This window comes from Uloborus diversus, chromosome 5 (genome assembly GCF_026930045.1).
Source record: "Uloborus diversus isolate 005 chromosome 5, Udiv.v.3.1, whole genome shotgun sequence".
Lineage (NCBI taxonomy): Eukaryota > Metazoa > Arthropoda > Arachnida > Araneae > Uloboridae > Uloborus > Uloborus diversus.
This window is the reverse complement of record NC_072735.1, coordinates 46,699,081-46,716,232: the sequence shown is the minus strand read 5'-3', so window position 1 is coordinate 46,716,232 and position 17,152 is coordinate 46,699,081. Positions and strand designations below refer to the sequence as shown.

The following is a 17,152-nucleotide window of genomic DNA, read 5'->3' as shown; positions in this document are numbered from 1 at the left end:
AGATTTGAATTGTTTGAATTTCAATAATGTTTTGGTTATTAAGGTACGTTGAAAAGGCGATTTTCCACCAAAATTAACTTTTTCTCAAAATAGTTTTATTCAACAGCCCCATTCCGGAAGATTATGAAACATTTTGGTTTTATAATCTACGCGAATTAGAACTCACGTTATAAGCATTTGAATACTAAGTGTCTGCAGTATAACGCGTGTTAAGTCTAATCTTTTCTTACGGTTTTTGAAGAATGCAATTATTTCTCGATAGTGGCTACGGAAAACATGATTTTGCAAATTCTATTCAGTATTCAAGCATGAAATTTGGCATAACTGTCTTGTAAGTACTTGTGAGTGGAATAGACCACAGATTTTGTAAATGATGAAATATTTTTTGATTTATAACTTTTTTACCGAAAAAAGGTGACAAATTTTTGAGAAATTTCTGGATCAAGTCACGTAATTTGTCATAAACCTTAAAATTCTTGAAATATTTCTTAACCTGCCGTCTGTTTCATATGTAATATTTATATATGTGAAAAAATCTAAGCAAATTGTTTATAGCTAGTTAATTTTTATTAATACAGTGTTTCTCCTAACTAGTAATTTTCAGTCATTTTTGCCAAAAAATCACCCATTTAAAAAAAGTTAATGATATTATGGTTTAGTTTTAATCAAAATACATGTTTTAAGATCATTCTGCTTCCAAAAAAACATTAATATTATTTCATAATAGTGTTTTTAAAAAAAAACTGCTCCGAACCTAGTCGGATACCTAAGTGAGTTACTTTTATTAAATTCTTGAAACATTTCAAAGGAATAAAATAGCTTTAAAGGAAGTAAATACTAATCAGTTACACATTTCTATAACTACTCAACTTTGTGAAAAAATGCCGCAGTCATTTTTTTTTCTTCATGAGATAGAAAGTAATTGCAGAGATACTGGAATTATACAATGAGTAAACTTGCCCAAAATTATGGCACAGGTTCTCAGAATGCAATTTAAAGTCTCATTAACCAATTATCACATTTACAAGTTGTGCATGGTTAAAAGATAATACAATTTGCCCCCTTATGGAAACATGTTACTGCATCATGACAAATATGCGCCATGGGATGTTTTAAAATTCTAACATTACCATAAGCAGACAAATTTGGCAATTTTTTTTTAAATTTTAAATTTGGTTTTAATTTGGCCACTGTTGGTGATATTTAGAGAGTAAACAATTGAATCACATTAAAATTGCCAATAATGGGAAAATGACATTAAATTGGAGTAAAAGGAAGTCATGTGATGCACACATCAGCTCGTTTTCTTATGAAATGTAATTTAGACTCACTATTGTCAAGTATGTCATCTGTACTGATCACTATTCTTTTAGAAATTGCTCATCCAAGTAGCGGATTTGCACACCCATCACAAATTTTGTCGCACCCATTACAACACGAAACAAATCCTGTTTGATAAAAATTTTAAAGTCATTATAAATATCATGTATTAAGTTTCATTTGAATGTCTTTTATCAGAAAAAAATGCTATTGTCTTGAAACATTAAAATATTCACAAGAATTTCTAGAAATATGAGTGCAGGTGAAAACTTAAGTCTCAAAAACGTCGCACCTGTCACAAGATTTTAAAAATTTCTTTTAAAGAATTGAAAAGCCCTGCAGTTTTGCTTTAACTCAATTGTTCAAGCATAGTTGAACATGATCTAAATACTTTTTTAGTATTTGTTAACTGATTTAGTGCTCAAAATGTTGGTTTAACCAGTAAAAATAGTGTCTGAATGTCAATGTCACACCCGTCACAATGGAATTGTCCTCAATGCACATACACCAGTTTTCAATTCTGTTGAATCCCCTGCTGTTTTGCAAAGGCCTAATGTTTTGCTTACAAATTGCAATCCATTTGTCAAACTTGCAGTGTTTAATTAGCAATATTTCTCCCTGCCCCCATTTTTTCTCCTCATTGGCACAGAGAGTTACCTAAATTTAAGTTCAAAAAATACATTGTTGTCCTATTTCAAACATTTTTTCTCTCTTTTTTTTTACAGAAAAAATTCTAGGGACATGAATACTACCTTTGTCTTTCAGCTCAACCTCTTCTCCCATATGACTAGTGTCCTGCCCAGTACTCAATAAGGCATTAATGCAAACCCTGTTTTTGTCATAAAGTTATGTTTAATCATGACGAACCTCTTGGTTCGGACATAATATATACATCATAGCTAAGAGCGTTATTTTCCCGAAATTACATTTATCATTTTAAGAATAAACAACTAAATTAGTGAGGGTCAGAACAGCAAATAGCATGGAACAGGCGAGAAGTGAAAGTAGAAGAAGAGAAATACTGGGTAAATAAACTAATTAGCAAATTTCTTCAAAATATCAATAATTTTGAGCAATGCTTGATTTTTTAACATCATAACTTCTATGCTCACTCTTTCAATCTGTTTTTTATTTTTTTTAAACTCACATACGAAACTAAAAATTGAGAATTTTAATTATTTTCGTTTCATTTTTCAGTTAAACCTGGTTTTGAAGATTCAGATTCTCGATGGATAGGAGCTTGGTGGATGGGGCTTATCATTCTTGGAATGTCTCTATTTATAGTTTCTTTTCCTGTGGCGTATTTTCCTGAACAAGTTCAAAGAGTTCATTTGAAGAAAACTTCAGTTAAAACATCTTTACTAGGTAATATACATTTTTTAGATGTAATTTTTAAAAAAGTGTTATTGTTGTTTTAAAACAGCTGTTCAACCATCAATAAGTTGAAATAAGCTCTGTGTTTCCTTTTTAATTAAAAATTATGTTTTATTTGTAATGTATTGACAAATTTTCTCTGTTCCTCTAATTCCTTTCTACATTGTTGTTCTGCAAAATCAGTAGTGTGGCAGAATGTATTCTCATTTATTTTTATAACATCAAAATTGGTGAATAACTGGAGTATTTAGCTAATTTAAATGCTTCAAACATTGATTGTTTTAAATGGGTTAGTGCTGTTCCCAGTTGCATAAACAGCTCGAAAATCTGTGTCAACCGCAGATTTTTGAGGAGGTCTGTAGACCGTTTCTGCATTGGAATTATTTATTTATTTTTTAAAATGCTTACTGTATGATTTTTTCAAAATTTAAGGCTGAAAACTGCAACTGAAAGTTAAATTGAAAAACAAAAAAAACCAAAAAAAAAGTCCGCTAAATCTATGCAGGATTCCTCAGTGGCTAAAGAGGTCAAAAGCACTTTTCCTGCAGCTACCTGTGCCTGAGTTTTTTAGCCTATTTTCCCAGTAAAAGTCAGAAAAAGAAGAAAAAAGCATAAAAGAAGTCTTAATGCATCTTAAAATATCACGAAAAACAAAAGAAAAGTCAAAAATAAATGAAATAATTAAATAAATATCGAAAAATTAAAAATTGGAAAGTAGGGTATTGAGATGGAGAAAAATGTCTCTCGGTCTGTCTGTCTGTCCCTAATAACTTTTGAATGAATAGTCCGATTCGAAAAAACTTTTTTTTGTTCGAAAGATCTCGGCAAGGACACCTCATTCCCATATTTTACTTTTTGATTTGAACTATTTTTTGTTCAATTTTGAACAGTTCAAAAAAACTCAACATTAGCGCCTACGGGGAAATTCAAGGCAATTCCGAACTGTAAGGCGAATTTGTTCAAACAAACTTTGTAGGAAAAAGCTTTTGATGAAAAACTTGTATATAAAGTTTCTTTTTGATTTAAACAATTTTCTGTTCAATTTTGAACAGTTCAAATCCCTTAACAATAGCGCCTACGGGGAAACTGAAAGTTTATGTAGATTCCGTACTTGAAGGCGGATTTACTTCAAACAAATTTTGTTGGAAATAACTCTTGACGCCAAACTCGAGACTTCAACTCTGAGAATTTAGGGGCACTTGTCTCCGACTCCGACTCCTGTGCCCGACAATTAATCGGACTCCGACTCCCCGACTTCGACTCTGACTTCGTAACTTTGGCAAAAATTTATACACAAAGGACAAATGACTGACTCCGATTCTTAAATATTCGACTCCGACTCTGCAGCTATAGTTTTAACTGTGAAATAATTATTGTTGATATGATTTGTTTTTATTTTTACGCAAAAGTTTCAATTTAGGTACTCAGTTTTTGGCAAATAAACTCGAAGTCATTTATGTTTCTACATAAAGATATGTGCAGACATTTTTTTTTTTGACAATGAAAATTATTCCTTTAAATTGACATTTTATTGTTTTTTTTTGTTTGTTTGTTTGTTTGTTTTGGTAAGTGCATTAATTCATTTTAAAAAATGTTTTTGGCAACAAGGGAAAAGAAACCATTTTTTTTTGACATGATGTATTTCTTTTAATGAGCTTATTAATTTTAATTATTACTTTTTGGTTTTGAAAGCTGTTAAAGATTTTTTTTACTGGAAAAAAGTGTATTAGCTGCTTCGTTTAAAAGTTGCTGTTATTTTATTTGTTTGTTTTTTTTTTTTTTTGTTTTTTTTTTTTACGCATCTAATTTTTTTAGATCAGTGAGGAATCTTTTATTCCTAGAAATCAGCTTAAAGTATTTTAAAAATATGTTTCAAAAAATTTGCGATTTTAGCTATTTTTCAGAATATTGATCAGGTACTAGAAAATAGTATGAGTGTATGGGAAAGTAGGATCGTCTAGTTCTAGACAGAATTTCTTGTATTTAATTTTGAAGCTTTTTAACCTTATTTTTACTTTTTTTTTAAATTTAAATTTAACATTTTATTTTCAAGCATTTCTATGAACTGATTCATATTGAGTATTACGACTAGTCTAATACTAGTCTACCTTTCAGACTAATTTTAGGTTTTTTAACCTCCGTTGCAGACTAGTTAAAAACATTCTGCTACAGGAGTGCTGTTAATAGTCACAGAAAAAATTTGTGATTGCATGGTATTCAATTTATCAAACACGTGCTCAAAGTTTTTTTCATTTATTGTATTTATGAATTTTATTTGTTTATGAATAAAATTAATTTATTTATTGGTTTCTTGAATAATTTTAATACATATATTTCTTCTGTGCGGACGTTTGTCACCATAAGGTTTTTAAACAGCTGGACCGATTTTTATCAAATTTTTTGGGGTATAATTAAGTTGTGTCAAGCATTGTTTATATATATATATATATATATATATATATATATATATATATATACAGTGCAGTCACATTAATGTGACCATCTGTCAAAAGCCAGAATAACCACCTTTCGCAGAGCGGACTGCTGCGAGACGTGCAGGAAGAGAGTCACTTAGGTCCCTGAAGGTGTTCTCTGGGATGTTGAGCCATGCCGACTCTAATGCAGTGGCCAGCTGCGCTAGATTACGCGGTTGAGGATCCATGGCGCAAACAACTCGATCAAGATGGTCCCACAGATGCTCGATTGGGTTTAAGTCAGGTGAATTTGCTGGCCAGGGGAGGACGCACGTATACTGGCAGCTGTATGGCACTGGTATTGTCCTGCTGGACGATGCCATCATCCTGAGGAAAAACAATGTGCATGTAGGGGTGGACATGGTCCACAAGGACAGATGCTTACTTGTATTGATCCATCGTGCATTCCACAATGATCAGTGAACCCTGAGAATGCCAGAAAAACATTCCCCAGACCATAATGCTCCCGCATTCAGCTTGGACCGTTCCGGCAGTGGTTGCAGGGTGGTTCCTTTCAGAGGTTTCATGCCTTATACGCCAACGTCCATCTGTCCGATTTAGCATAAAATGCGATTCATCTGAAAACGCTACCTGTTGCCACTCAGTGGACGTCCAGCTGCTGTACTGGCGTGCAAATTCTAGCCTTCGTCGTCGATGAACAGCAGTCAGCATAGGTGCACGAACCAGGCGTCTGCTTCGGAGGCCCAGACGCAGCAATGTTTGCTGAATAGTAGTTTGATAGACACTTTTGGTAACCCCTTGGTTCATTTTGGTGGTCAGTTGCTCAACGGTAGCCCGTCTATCTGCCCGAACGCATCTCCGCAACCATCATTCGCCTCTGTCATCTGTAGCCCCTGGTGCACCACATTTGCAAAGTCGCTGATTTTGGACAGTCCCATTTTGCCATGCACGGTACAATTTTACCACGGCGGCACGCGAACAGCTCACAAACTCGGTGTTTCGGAAATGCTTCCACCCTTGGCCTGAAAGCCAATGATCATGCCCTTTTGGACGTCAAATAAATCGCTTTGTTTCTGCATTAGGCCAGCGATTGAAATGTTTTCCGAAGCCCTCACACACCCTTTATATACGCTCAACTGCGCTGTGCTGCAACCTGCCTTCTGTGATTGGGTTATTTAACTCTGACGTGGAAAGTACGTGGTGGTCACATTGATGTGACTGGAAGCACGATGGATCGAATTGGAAAGGTTTTTGTTAATTAATTAATGTAAACATTGGATGGTAATATCCCCCAAATGATTAATATTTGTTTTAACCTATTGGGTAGCTAGAACTTAAATAAATATTTAACCCGTTACCAAAGGACAATTAGAAAGCCAGGTCTGCTTTTTGTAATGAAATTTCCTACTGTGATACCCAATTAAGAGTAGATAAAACATAGAAAGAATGAAGCCTTCATTTCTTGAAAGCAACGATTTTAGGTCTCGTGATATATTTTAAAGTAAAGTACTGGAAGGTTCATGCAAAACTTGTGTGCTGTCGTCGTAGTTGAACTATGTGGCCGGATCGGTATTTTATGTTTTCCTCACCAAATGATCAGAAAATACCGTACCTAGCAACATTTGTTTCTCGGCTTAAATCCATCTGAGTTTTGGTACCAATGTCAAGAATACTTGAAGGATTATCAAACTAATCAGTACATTATTAAAGGAAAAGATGATGGAATTTAACGACGAAACAAATTTTATTTTCTTCCAGATAAATTACAACAGGGTAGTTCTGTACACAAAAGATCAGTGCAGTGGAAGATCTTTATCTTTGGTGGAAAGAACAAATTAGGCATGTATGAAGTTTGAAAATTTTTCGTTCAAAAGATGGGACCAATAATCGGTTGGAGTTAGCTTCGCTCACTGATCGGCTGGATTGCAGTAATGTGGTGGCTTGGCGACTTTGGCTATAAACAATAGAGTTACATGATCACATGTTTACATTTTAAAGCTACTGTTAATGTAATTTATTGTATTTTTGTTTATTTGGCGAAATATTTCAAATTGCAAAGAATTATTTTTCGTTTTTAAAGAACTTTTAATCATTTTAGTTGAAGAATCTGTTTATTTTACACCAGGAGGGGGGCTGAGGGATGAGTAATTTTTGCTTATATAGAGAACTGTTTTTACCTTTATCATTTTTTAAACAATATCTTTTGAATTGTTTTATTCTTTTTCATATGGAGGATGTTGCAGCGGGATTTCTCGTTTGTTCTAGATGGGTAGTTAGTTTTTTACACTTAATATCTGAGGACACTTTTTGTCCTTTGAGTATGACTGAAGGAACAAACCATCAAGTACTGAAGAAAAAATCGTTAATAAAACAACTGCTCAGTGGGCATTGGATAAATCAAGTTGTAATAAATATACACATTCTGATACCAAGCAGCTTAAAACATTTTCTTTTTACACATTTTTTTTCAACAGAATGGTTCAAACACTTGATAGTTAACTGAAATTTTTTAACTTTTCAATTTACAAAGTTTGAACAGAACAACAATCCAGTCCTCTAGTTTAATAAATTAAATTTTTGGCTTTTGCTGTGAAGTCTAATCTAATAAAGAGGGATACATGTGCTCAACGTTTTTCCTTTTAAAGCTATGCTGAAAAATATTTTTAAACTTAGCATTGCTATGGAAAGAATTTCAGTTGTTTTTATTGCAGGTGTAAATGCAACAAAAAATCTTTAAATCTTGGATCAATAAGCAGAATTCTCCGTAAATGTGAACTGCTCAAAAGTAAACAAAGGAACACCAAAGTACTGGAACAGTTATCTTAAAAACGAAAAAAAAGGGGGGGAAATTTGAAATTTTCTTTAATGTTACAACTTATGTTTAAGTGGAATAAATAATGCAATAATCATCTTGATTATATATGTATTAAAGGAAGAAGGGCCAGACCACACAACATAAACTTGGTGTTGCCATACAGTATTATTTACAATAAGGATTAATAAAATGTAAGGGAAATATAATCATAAATAATGAGGTAATTTTAACACCCCCCCCCCTTGTTTAGATTTCCCTTAGTCCTATACCAACTCTTTGGTTACTTAAGGATTTCTTCTGTACATTTTTGGTAAACATGTCTGCAACATTTGACCCAGAAGGTACATATGTAAAGGTCAAAAGTTTCTCCTCTACCTTTTCACGAAGAAAAAAATGTCTGAGCTCTATGTGCTTGTTACGCTCAGAAGTAACTTGATTTTTGGCTAAAGCAATCGCACCTTGATTGTCAACAAACACGTTTTGTGGAAAGCTTATGAACTGTTCATTCACTATTTCTTGTAAAAAATGTTGGTACCACAATACCTCTTTTGCAGCATGGCACATTGAGAAGTATTCGGCCTCAACTGTTGAAAGAGCAGTTGTTCTCTGTTTCTTGCTGCTCCAAGAAACAGCTCCACCTGCAAGCAATACCACATAGCCACTGAATGACCGTCTGTCAATCTTGTCATTAGCCCAGTCAGAATCACAAAATACTTCAATATTCTTTCCTGTCTTTTGAAAAACTAATTTCAAGTCCTTGGTCTGCTTTAGATAACGTAATAAATGCTGCACACCAGCCCAATGTTCTTTGCTTGGACAACTGTTGAATTGACTCATGTATGTTGTAGCAAAAGCTAAATCAGGTCTTGTTCCCCCTGCCAAATATAAGAGTCCTCCGACAGCTTGTCTATACTTCAAAGCTTCTTCGGCATTCAACATAGTATCTTCTGTTGCATGAACATATTTCATTCCTGGGTCTAGAGGTGTTGAAGCTCCTTTGGCATTTAACATACCAGTTGTTTCCAGCAGTTCCTTACTATAAGTATTTTGGTCGAGAGTCATAGAGCCATCATTATTTCTAGTTATTTTGATTGACAGCAAGTGATGTATTTCTCCTAAGTCCTTGACTTCAAAAACAGCTTTTATTTCCTCTTTAAACTTCTGAATTGTTGAATATTTGCTAGACATGACAAGCAAGTCGTCTACGTAAACTTTTACAATTAGTTCTTCTTCCTTATTAAAGTATACACAAGGATCTGCTCTTGATCTTGACAAGTTAACTGATTTCAGGAAACCATCGAGACATAGGTTCCATTCTCTGCCAGATTGATGAAGGCCATACAAACTTTTCTTCAGTAGGCAAACTTCCTCATCTGATTTTCCATGCAGATTTAAGCGCGGCTGTTCCATGTAGACTGTCTCATTCAACTTTCCATTCAGGTAGGCTGCTGTAATATCTAGCTGGTGAACTTGCCAATCTTGCTCAACTGAGAATGCCAACAGGGTTCTAATAGACTTTGATTTTATTACTGGACAAAAGGTTTCTTTAAAATCTATACCTTCTACCTGGGTATGCCCGCGAGCGACTAATCTTGCGCGGTATCTTTCTATTTTCCCATCTTTATCAAATTTTCTTTTAAAAACCCATTTGCATTTCACAATTTTTCTACCTTTAGGTTTTGGCACGATGTCCCAAGTTTGGTTTCTGCTCAAGTTTTCCAGCTCTTCTTTCATGGCCAGTTTCCATTTTTCTGCTTCTGAACTACTTAATGCCTCTTCTAAGGTATCTGGATCATCTTCAAGAGCTTGCTTATGTTCACTTTGAGAATCATTATATTTTCTTAGCTGTCAACTAGAATCGTCAGTTGCCGCTCTATTTATTTCCGGGCAATTTTCTCCAGACACTTCAGAGTCGCCTTCCATAACATAATCTTTGGTCCATTTAGGGGCTATGGTTTGTCATCTGGATCTCATTTGTGTCTGCTGTGTCTCTTCTATTTTGTCTTCTTGGGAGTTTGGATCTGCAACTTTCTCCTTTTGATATTCGGGCGGATCCCCTTTGACTACCTGTTGCAAGGGTAATGTTATTACATTTTCTGTTGCAAAGGGCTTTTCTTCAAATACAACATCTCTAGAGCAAATCACAGTTCTTGTTTCTCTGACATAGATGTGGTACCTCTCATCTCCATCATATCCAACAAGAAATCCTTTTGTGGCTTTCTTATCCATTTTCCTTCTCTTTTGAGCTGGGATATGAGCATAACAGACTGATCCTATGATCCGCATATGTTTAATCCTTGGTTTCTTGTTCATCCACAGCTCATAAGGACTTGTACTAGGTACAGAAGATTTTCCTGTTCTGTTAAGTATATAGATTGAGGTGTTGATGAACTCTGCCCATAAAAATGTTGGGAACTCCACTTCTTCATTTGCATACTTTAATGTTCTAGCCATTTCGACAATGGTTCGATTATCACGTTCTACCCCCCCCCATTTTGCTGAGGTGTATAAGCTGCTGATAATCTTTGAATAATTCCGTGTTTCTTCAAAATTTTCTTAACCGCTTCATTGTCAAATTCTCCGCCATTATCACTCATTATTTCTTTAATGACGTGGCCTAGATTTTTAGTATGAGCTATAAAATCTTCAAGAACATCTTGTATTTCTGATTTCTGCTTCAGAAAAAATCCATATCTAAATTTAGTGAAGTGATCTTTAAAAATGGCAAAGCATTTAAATTTTCTGTGTGATTCATCGAACGGGCCACATACGTCTGTCGAGATCAATTCCCCAGCTTTTGTGGGTTTCTCTCTTGTGCCAAATTTTAACCTGTGGGCCTTTCCATAAACACAACCTTCGCAAATTTTTGTGTCCGCCTTTACTTTGATATTCAACTCTTTTGCAATAATGGATCTGATATGCTGTTTATCTTGGTGTCCATACCTTTCATGATAAAGTTGAAGAGTTTCGTCATCGCTTACCGTCATGTTTAACTCAATTTGAGTCTCTGGAACTAAACTTCTCATTATAGCCTTGAAAAGTCCACCACCCACATTTCGTGTGCCTTGAAGAACTATTTCTCCATTGATCTTTAGATAACAATCTCTGAATGTTGATTCGAAAACGCTGTTTTGGTTCCTGTCTTACGCTGCAAGCACCGAGAACAAATTTTTGCTAATTTCCGGTACGTACCAGACATTTTCCAAATATTTTTCTTGGTCTTTTCCGTTTACAGTTGTTATAACTTTAACTTTTCCTGTTCCAACAGCTGTTAATTTCTTCCCATTAGCTACTGTGATGTTGTGGGGATTTTCAAAGACTTGAAAGTCTACAAAACAGTCCTTGTTATTAGTTACATGATTTGAGGCTCCGTTGTCGATGTACCATTCACCAGTGCTCCTTTCCACAGAGAATGCCTCATTATCCAAAGCCAAAAGTGTCATATTTACAGCTGAATGATTCCCTTTATTGGCATTTGGATTGCTAGGTTTCGGAGGCCTTCCATCCGCAATCCATTTCTTGCAGGTTTTTACCCAATGGCCCTTTAGATGGCAATAATTACATTTGCTGCTCTTCTTGTTGGCGAAAGACTTGGTGTTTTTATAATCTGCACTAGCTGCTAGGGCTTCTTGATGATCTTTCACTTCTGCTAGTCTTGGATCTTTCTTTAGCTCCCTTTTGTGGGTGCATAGCTGCGTTGTTAATTGATCTAATGTTCTTTTCTCATCGCTTAGAAGCAACCAGCTTGATTTGAAGGAGCGATATGTTACAGGAAGAATATCTAGTATTTTGCAAATTAACAACATTTCTGGGAGTTTATTTTCCTTTTTGCTTTCAAGACCATTGTTCAAGTCGTTCCACAGATTTTTCATTTTAGATAAATGATCTGCCATCTCACCTTCGGACCAGCTGAACTTGAAAAATTGTAAACATGTATTGTACAATTGATTGTCCGATGAGTCTTCAAAAATCCTGTGTAACTCAAGCCAAACTTCTCTCGCAGTGCTGAATCTCATGACCTTTTGTAATGTATCTTCTGTCATAGAATTAGTGAGTACCATCATTGCACTGTTGTTAGCTTTTAGGAAATCTTTCTTTTTCTTGGCACTGTTATCGTCTGCTGTTGCCGATTCTTCTGGCATCTGCAACCTTCCTTCAACGATGTCTAAGGCATCAGAGTAATGATTTAATACAAATCGTATTCTATATTTCCAGATGGGCCTGTCGCTTTTGCCCACTAATGGCTTCACTGGGATTTTACCCTGTTCCATTATGAAGAAATTTATCACTGTTCTGAGCGATCGAAGAAGTTACTGCATGTTACGATACTACAGTTAGGCCTAATGAGCAACTACCGCTAACTTATCATTCCACTTAGCTAAAAACTTAGCAAATTTAACGCACTGGAGGCCATAACCTGTTACAACTTATGTTTAAGTGGAATAAATAATGCAATAATCATCTTGATTATATATGTATTAAAGGAAGAAAAAGATAGTTACACATATACATTTTGTCATGCCGATCTGGCCGAGACGACAACAACTAAACAGAACGTTGCCAGAGCACACAACATAAACTTGGTGTTGCCATACAGTATTATTTACAATAAGGATTAATAAAATGTAAGGGAAATATAATCATAAATAATGAGGTAATTTTAACATTTAAAAGCTGGGGATTGCAAGCAGTTTCATGGTTCTTAGTTTTTTAACACAAAGAATTTTTTCTCCTGCTTTCAGTGACAATCCCGAAACAATAAATTTGAAATTAAACTTCCTATTCTGCTTTGCAAAACTAACAGAAGTTCAGCAAATTATGTTAAACTGAAGACTATATTATTTTGGTAAAGTATTTTTTGTATTGAATGATCAGATTCATGTTATAAGCGATGTATTTATTTTTAAATCTCTTTATTTTTTTTTAATAACAGTAAGAGTTCATACATGAAATACACTGCCAACTCAGTCATTTTCAGCCGAGGACTGCAGTTTCGTGCTTATTAGCACCCATCAGCCCGGCATTGAAAAATGACTGAGTTGGAGATAGAAAACCTCATAAGGAAGCCAAGAGTGCCAACAAAACTGGTAGTTGGCTAATGGGCGGTAATTTACTGAATATAGTAAGAGTTCATCGACAAAGTTATACATTGAACAAAATTTAAATCAAATGGTTATTCTATTATAGATTTGTTTTATATCCCCTTAGATTTGGTCAACTCATTGAAGAAGTTAGTCAAAAATCCAATTTTAGTGTTCCATACACTAAGTATTACTTTTCAAATAAATGGAATATTTGGATATTTTGTATTTATGCCAAAGTACATGGAAAGTCAATATCGAAAATCTGCTTCATCTGCTAGTTTCTTCTCAGGTGAAAAATTCTTTTGCATTTTTAAGTTTCATTTTAATTATTTTTTTTTCTTTTTCAATACATATAAGGAAAATTAAAATTGTAAATTAAAGGGTTTTTTTTTTCATTATAATATGAGCAGAAATTCAGCTTTTGAAATCATTTCTTATTTATGTTTGTCATTTGTACTACAAATATTTTATTTTATTTAAAAAAAAAAAATAGAAGTTTTTACGGGGAAGTTTATGTTTGCATGCTGTGATAGCAAAGTTTTTGTGAGTGATAAAATTGCTATATTTATCGCATTTTGTCACTATTTTTTATTGTGAAAATCCAACTGTCACAAAAAAGCAAGGAAAGCTATTGCACATTATCAATCACACATAAACTAAAAATTCTGGCATGTTGAGACTTTTAAGCCTATCTCAGGAGTGTTTGTAATCCAGAAATTTCAAAACTTTTGGGCTTCCATTTCCAAAAATATTGGGCTAACACTTTCTAAAACTTAAAAATTATTATTATTTTTTTAAATCTTTTTTTCAATGCTTTTTGCATGCATATTTGAAGAGCTTTTTTTGGAGGGGGGATGAAGGTCGAGCTTCCTCATATTTTCCAAAAATTTCAGTCTTCAGAAAATTTTACTTGAGTCCACTTGCACCCCTGGCGAATCTGTATTGTACCTCACTTTCTCTGACTTAGAACGAACTGAAAGCCTCAAAAGAAAAAGAAATTCCAAGGATTGGCATCATGCTGCAAATTTATAAACAAATGTAACTTTTTTTGAAAATCCACATATCACACAATTACATCAAACTCAGATTAATTTAAAAAGAAGTAATTTATTTTGTGTATCATGGTTGTGTTACAATACACCAATTTTAAAACCCACAAAAAAATGATGAATCCAAAAAATAAATAAGAAAAGTAGGTGGAAAAACTAAACTACTTTCTAGTGATGTAAATAAATACCTTTATGCTGAAAAGTAAAATAAGAAATAACAGCATCAAAACAGGGCCGAATTAAGCTCCATGCTGCCCCTTGGCAGATTTGAAATCTGCCGCCCCCTCACCATAGAAAAGCAAAAACTCAAAATTACACAAAGTGTCAACAAAATTTAAACTGTTAAGCTTATGAAGAAATGATGGCATTTCACATTCATTGGCACCCCAATGGAAGGTTACAGCGATCTCCCTCAAAAAGTCTTTATTCAGCAAATTTTCCTGATGATTCGGAAATTTTGCAAATAATGTTGCAACATATTCTTTTTTTAATTTTTAAAATTGTTTTTTAATGATACTTAATGTTCCTTTTCATTAGATGCATTTATGTACGTATGATATGCATGTAAGCTCGTGTTTTATCATTCAATAAAATTAGAATTTTCCTCCTTCCAAAAATTTTAGTTTGATGCGCCTCTGTTTATATTATTTAATTTTGTACATCGGGTTCATGGCTCAAGGACTGCTCTTGAGCAGGTTATCAAGTGATTTGCAAAAGACCGATTTTAAATAATATTTACAATTTTGTATATTTATTTACAATTATCAATTAATACAGCATGGTTATTTTTTCATGGCCCCGTAGTTTCATAAAACATGTTATCTTTCATTATTTGAAGTTTTAAAGTATTTCCTTATAATAGTAGCGCAGATGAATTACTAAAAAATGATACAGACTTGAGTTAGACCAGAAAATATAATGTTAGAAAATGGGGAGATAAAGAGTAACTGAGATTTGTCTAGAATGCTAAATATGTTAGTATGTTTCACATAAGGCAGTATCTTGATTTTCAGAAAAAAATAACTACTTTCTTAGTTGTTTCATTATTTGTTATCGTTTGCTCAAAAAGACATTTTCAATTTAAAAAAAAGAAAAACAAAAACGATAAAATTCTGAATTAATTCTGTTACTTTTTTTAAAGCTACTTATTAGTGCTCTTTTGATTAAAACTGTTTTGAAATCAAAACTCTTGCTTAGTTATTTAATATCTATATAGCTGAATCTCTGATGAGCGCTGAACTTTAATGTTTTGTGCATTTACCATTTTATCAGTTGTTATCTTTATTTATAACAGAATCTTTATCCTGTTTTTTTCCATTTTTTTTCCTCCTACAATCAACAATTTGAATAATTTCCTCTGTTATTATGTTAACTAGTCCAAAGTTTCCGCTTTTGAAAACTGCCGATTTGAAAAAAAATCATGTTTTTAAAACAAAATTTAAGACTTTTTTGTTCTTCAGTTTTTAGTTGAGCATGTTTTCTTTATTTAAAATCATTCACCTTTTTTCACTCATCACTCATTTTAATTTGCCCTCAAGACTTAGTGTTAACAGAAAACAATTTTTAAATATTAATAATGTAAAAAGAAAATTAATGTCAATCACTCAAGAAGCCAGTACTGAATAACTTTAGTATAGCACTAAAAATCTTAGTCAGACTGAAATCTTGTTGAGACTTGTGGATAAACGCAGTGTTACTTTCTGAAATCAATACTCGCTTTTCATCTTCACTTACTAGTTTACGCTGATCAATTATCATGTTTGAAAAACATTTCATTTTCAAAAGATCTGTGAAAGTAATCATCATTAAATTATAAGAAAAATTTGTCTTTGTGAAAAATGAGAGAATGCTAATATTTTACTTTAAAAATAAAAAATCATTTAAAAAATGTGGGTTAAAGCAAAATTTGCCAGAAAATTTTGTCGCCCCAGGCAGCTGCCTACTCTGCCTATTGGTAAATTGAGCCCTAAGTCAAAAAGCACATATTACAGATTACTACAGACATGGGTTTTGGCATTACAAGTTGCACCTTTTTCGGATGTCTTGTCATCCATAAGCTTATTTTTTTTGCATTGAAAAAGGTGTTCCTTGTAACGTTGAAACACGTGTCTGCAGTAATCTATAATTTGCTTTTCGACGTTATTTTTTTATTTTTGTTTCTAGTGGCTTAGTATTTCTGATTGCTTTATTTTTAGGCTGCCAAAACAATAGTCTTAGGGATAAAAATTATTTGACTCTCAGTAAAAACAAAAGTTAAGCTGATGCCCTGATCATTTACACCACAAAAAAAAAAAAAAAAAAAAAAGCAATGCGAGCAAACTTTAAAAAATATAGCAATTTCATTTGAAAATCCTTCATTCAATAAAATACCTGCCAAAATACAGCACAAATCACACAATATTTTAAAACTAATCATTATTATTAATTATTATTTTAACCTCTTCAGAGTTTACTAAAATATTTTTTTTCAAAAGAAAGTTTTGGATGTAATGATATGAGGGTATTTATTTTGATACTTCTTTCAGGTAATGTAGCCTTAACTGCAGTAGCTGTTGGAATTTTTGCTAGTGGATTTTTCATTAAGAAATATGAGCCGAAACCAAGATATCTAACTGGTTACATGCTATTTGTTCAAGTTTTTGGTGGTTTAGTACTTCTCATTGCAATATTTTTAGGCTGCCAAAACACTACTCTTGGAGAGAGAAATTTAGCAAAGTATGTATTCCATACTGCCAGACTATTTCAAATTGCAAAATTTATTTTGAATAAAATATTAAATTTTGGAACTGAAAATTGGAATATCCAACCAATTACATATTTATATTTCAAATTAAAACTTCAGAATATATTTTTGAGTAAAAATTCAAATTAGTAAAATGACACATTTATGATTGTATGTACACACAGACCTAAACTAAAATTTTGTGAGTGAGGAAGAACATTTGGGTGCCAGGCAAGTTTTTTTTTTTTTTAAATTCAGTATAACATATCTTCTGAAACTGGAAAAAACTAATTGCCCAGACTTTGTCAAACCCTCTCTACCAGTGTGCTCTTAAATCTCATCTTGCAGTTTTT

The 17,152-nt window shown here is 33.3% G+C and overlaps 1 pseudogene; it reads left to right on the top strand.

Moving 5' to 3' along the window:
* The window catches only part of LOC129222901 (solute carrier organic anion transporter family member 74D-like), a 34,741-nt pseudogene that overhangs the window by 6,488 nt on the left and 11,101 nt on the right, over positions 1 to 17,152 (top strand).